This window comes from Corvus hawaiiensis, chromosome 5 (assembly GCF_020740725.1).
Source record: "Corvus hawaiiensis isolate bCorHaw1 chromosome 5, bCorHaw1.pri.cur, whole genome shotgun sequence".
NCBI classification, from domain to species: Eukaryota; Metazoa; Chordata; class Aves; order Passeriformes; family Corvidae; genus Corvus; species Corvus hawaiiensis.
The window spans coordinates 73,793,531-73,798,723 of record NC_063217.1 but is presented as its reverse complement, the minus strand read 5'-3'; positions in this window follow the sequence as shown (position 1 = coordinate 73,798,723).

The following is a 5,193-nucleotide window of genomic DNA, read 5'->3' as shown; positions in this document are numbered from 1 at the left end:
GTTTAACTATCCCTTTTATCATTCTGGGCTGGAGCAGGGACTTCAGCTCCATCATAGTTAGAGGGTTTGGGGTTTTTTTTACTCTTTTCCCAGACTTTTCATTTCCTCTGAGGTGTCAGTACCCTCACTCAGCTGACAACTCCTCCAGTCTCTTGCTGTATCTAATCCTTGCTTTGACGGCCTGGGAAGGCCGGGGGTGAGGGTGGCAGCCCCGGGAGGTGTCTATGGGACAGGGAGGCTCCTGCCTGGGCTGGGCTGAGGGTCCTCCAGGGACCAGCAGAGGGCAAAGCTGCTCCAGCTGTCTTGGGCTGGAGGCACAAACAGTGCCAGGGACAGCCGGACTACCCCGGAGATGAAGCTGTGTACTTGTATTTTGGGAAAGAAAAATGGTCTATTTCTCCTACCCCCTGAATGAGGTATGGAGCAGATACAGTTGTATACCTTTTTATCTCCGTGCCTGATGCAATTTTCTTCCCTGTTTTGGTTTGTTTTTGCCCCACCATGGCTGGTTCTTCCGTTTCCCTTACTTGTTACACACTCAAACATGGTTCTGTTACAAAAAGTGGCCTTTTGTTACCTGGTGCTTTGTGCAGTATTAGTTTGGTGAGTATTTGGGAAATGGAGCCGTTCCCTCAGATCTTGCCGATCATATCTGGTGCCTCAGTGGGTAACTTCTTGCAAGGTTTAACCTGGACAGCCTTTTCCATGTGCACAAAGTTTACTTGACCTGTTGGTTCCAGTCTGTGTATGCACCAAAGTAATTTTTGAAATTACTGTGGAAAAACCACAGTTTCTTGAAAAAATTAAGCAAGATGAAATTAACTTCCCATTTCTTACTGATTTACGCAGTCTTCCTTTTCCTTTACTGTCTTCCTTTTATGCCTATTCCTTCTCTCTTTGCCACTGGCTGCCAGGATTAAAGGTGAACGCCTTTCTCTCCAACTCTCATCACCTCCTTACCCACCAGCATGTCTGAAACTCTCCAGCTCTGATCCGTGTCCTTTTGCAAGGCTCTTACTGATGGAACAACCAGAGTAACATGATCAGAATCAAGGCAAAATATTGCAAGTTGTTTGGGTGTTGAAACATGCAGCTGTGTAGCCTAACTGGGTTTAGGCTGCTGCTGTAGATGTATTTCTATAGCCACCTCTTTCCCTCAGTACAACTATACATAGGTACAGCTGCAGTGGAGAGTGGGTCATCCGCAGCTTCCAGCAGGGAGACACACGCAGAGCCACTTTGCAGCTTTTAAGCCTTAATTTGGCACCATCTCCCCTGTTTCAGGTGCCCTGATTACCACTCCTGTGCTGTATTTCATATCCCATTTGTTGTCCGAGTGTTTTACCATGGGCACGTAGCTTGTTGCTGGGTTGGAATCTTGCCTTTAGGGAGACATGACAGTGCCTCCTACTCTTTTAAGCTTCTACTGTCTTGCTTTGTTGGTTGGGAGCTCCACATTTATTTTGTCCTAGATTAAGTGTATATAAATATATATATATATATAGATAGATACAATTTCTTTTGTTGTGCAAAAGCAACAATATTAAGGGAAATTCAAATGGATCAAAGCAACTGGTAGCTGAGTGGTGCATGCAGAAGAGAGAGCCTTTCCTTGGGGAGCTTCCTGAGGAGTTTTTATTGGAAAGGGGCGGCTGGAGCGTTCACAATGGGGGAGGTATGGCTGTGAGAGCTAATAACTGTTCTGCTGGCGTTCTGCACTGGAAAGAGACAGCTTGCCCAGAAAATCGTCTCTGTCTCCACTCTCCCAGTGGGAAGGCTGCTGGATGGCAGACAGTGTGTCCTGCTGTGTGGGCAGATGTTCATCAACCTGTCTCACCACAGTGGTTCTGATTTTGGCCTTTCCAAATCTCCATGGCTGCCTCATCCAGAGAGGTCCTGACCCACATTCAAAGGGTTAATTTTAAGACCAGTTTTTTTGAGTTTTTTTCCTCATGTCTCAGCCCTGTCTGGCTTTAGCTGTGATGGGGATGAGAAGTGACAGTGTGCCACAGGGGAGCTGTTCTCCTGGGGTTTGCATCATGCCTAAAGGCAGACCGGAAGCCTCCGGAGAGGAGACGACTCGCCAGACTGCTCTGACAACACCAGCTTGATCAAGCAACTCTGCTTCCCAATGAAATCAGCTTTCCAGTTTTTTGGCCTTCACCTCTCCTAGCATACCACGATGTTTCCTGAGAAGGACATGATGGTGGTTCTATGCAAAGGCAGGGCAGACCCTTCTGCAGAGAGCTGCACATGCAGCCAAGGGCCATGGAGAGTCTGACTGATACTTGTGGGCTCAGCAAGCTGGCTCCATTGTGTGACTGCAGTGAGTGTCTCTCGGGAACATCCCGTGTCTGCTGTGGAAAAGGCAAGGAGCTATTGCGTCAGAGAGAAGAGATGTTATTTTACAGTGAGATGGCTCTGCTGTAGATGCTCTCAAACAGCTCACAGGGGTCTCACGGACTGAGTGGCTATGTCAGATGTGTTGCTGTGGCCAAATATAGATATTTCCAAATTAATATGGCTATTAAATAGTTACATGAGATAATAGCCATCTGAGAAGCACACATGACAAAAATCTAGTGAGACCAAATACTTGCTTAGAGTTTTTTGGTCTGATTTTTCAAATGCAGCAGTTCAAGAAGCCTTTCACACAGCACAGGAGTCTCTTCTGCTATTTTGAAGCTTAGCACACAAAGTTGATGCAGAGTAATATAGATGCAGCTTCTAAAGTATATCTTCTGCATAATATCAAAAGCAAAATGGGGATCTTGACATTTGGACAGGACAAGACAAAAGAATAAAGCCAGTCTGTGGCTTTCAGTATCAAAGTACAAAGCCCAGCATAATGTGACACTAATCTATGCAATAGCACAGGCAGCTTGAGGCCCATCAGGTCCATCCGATGAGGTTCTGCCACCATCCCATCTGTTTTGTATTCATCTGTCACTGAGACTCGGAGCCACTGGAGAGGAAAAAGGACTGGCAATGTCATGCCGTGGTTTTTCAACATCATTACAAGCAGTGTGGGAATTGCTAGGGGTTGTTTCCTGGTGCTTGTCAGGGGCATACAAATGGGGAAAACCCACTAGATCTATAAATACCACTCCATCTTAGGAGTAAACACTGTTGTTATCCATCAGGATTTTTAGACCAAAAGCTACAGTTACATCATGTTTCAGCACTTCCTGAACTAGAGGAGATGATGGATGTTGGGCTTGGTGTGTTGTCTTCTTCCTGCTACAGTCTGAATCCTGCTGTACAGTACAGACTCCTTAGCTGCAGTGTGCTGGTATCACTCCATGCACTTGTCTTAAAGCAAACTGGATGAAGATTGGGCTAACAGCAGATGTTAAAAGGAAGAACAAGTCAGAGCAGCCATATACCCAGTGGGACTGAGGTTTCCTTGAACTCAGCACACATCTCCAGCAGCTGGCACTTGGAAGATGAAAAAAATGGGGAAAACAGATGCTGAAAGTTCCCTGAAATAGCCCCATGGCCTCTGGAGTCCAAAGTACGTCTTTTAACTCCTGCTTATTATCCCTTCTAGTAGGCTCTTTTCCAGTCCTTACTGAAGAGTAAATGCTTTTTCTGTGTATTCCTTGCGGGCTGCCCTACTTTACATCATCACCTTGGAGATAGAAAACACAGTCCTTGTGGAATCTGCTTGTCACGATTCCTACTTTTCTTGATCAGAGGTGAGGAAGTGAAGCCCAGAGCCCGCTGCAATCCCTGGGCAGCCCCAGTTCAGCTCTGCGTGGCGGGGGCTGCGGCTTTGGGAGGTGAACGCACCAGGCACAGAGAAGTATTTCGGACATTCCTCGCAGGTTCTGGCACGGCTCGCCGCTCCGACCCTTTCTGTGGCGCCTTTGTTCTCCGGCAGTTTCCATGGTGCTCCCGCTTTGTGTGCAGACCTGTCTGCAGGCAGCACTCTTCTCCATCCCGCCGCACCGGCTGATTTCCCGAGGCGGCGCATCGCACTGCGTGCCCGTGCTGCAGAGCTGCCGGGCATCAGCCACACAGACATCCTGCAGCCTGGCAGACCTTTGGGAAGTATGGCTTGATGGTTTTTAACAGAATTGAGTGATCATAGGTGAGAATTCAGCTCAGCTTTTTGCCTGTCACGTTTAGCAAAATCAGAAGAGGGCTCTTATCCAGAGGGGTTGTTGCTGTAAAATGAAAAAGCAATAGAGGCATGACAAGAAGGAGCAGCCATGCTGCTTGCTGCAGCACTCAAATTTTGTCTTCATCTGGCATGGGCGTGACAGCTGATGATCTGCAGATGTAACACACAGCATCGTTCCCCTCACACAGTGACTGGCAAGGATGAGGTCGAGCTCCTTTATCTGTTACCTCGCTGTTAATTCTCTGCTGATTGTTCTGATACCAGGGCACTGACCGCCCTGAGCGGCATCAGCAGGCAGGAAGTCCTGGTCCTTATGTCGGGTACAGAGTCAGGAGGCTCAGTAACCTGGCCTCTGGTATTTGTGCCCAGGAATAATATCCCTCGGGAAACCCTGAGCTCTGAGCCTGCTCACAGGATCACAGTAGAGTGCTTAGAGCCTGATACTAGAATATTTCACCGAGAAAACCAGTTCCATGAATGTTCGAGGCAGTTCATCCAAAAGGAGCTGGAGTGTAAAATCACTGCCCAAGTGGAAAAGCAGGTGAAAGGGCCAAGCTGTGCCAAGGGGAGATTCTAACTCTAGGCAGAGGGGAGAGCACTCTAACTGATGGGAACAAGGCTGGAGGTCTGTTAGCAGGCTGTGTACAAGAATGAACTTTAATCCAGGATCTGCAGATATCAATGAGAAATGGAACAATATTAGAGTTAATATCGAAATATAGAAACAATCTCTTCAAGGACACAAGGGTGGCTTAGAAAGAGATGTCATCACAAAAACTCAATACTTGGAGCAGAAAAGTGGTTTTCTTCATTAAGGTGAAGCTTGTACTGTGTGTTGGGATAGAACAGACTGCTCCCCCGAGCTGGACGTGGAAATGAACGGTTCCTAAGTCTTGGCAGAGGTTTCAAGGGTGCCTAGAAAATTATAATGCCAAATTAAGTAGGAATTGGTTGTCCAAGTCCCTTAGGCGGTCCTGAAAATCACAGCCACTCTGCACTGCATCTAATTTTTAGTCAAGATTTTTTCCTTCTGCTTCCCTTTGCATTCCTCTTCGAGTGCCATCGAC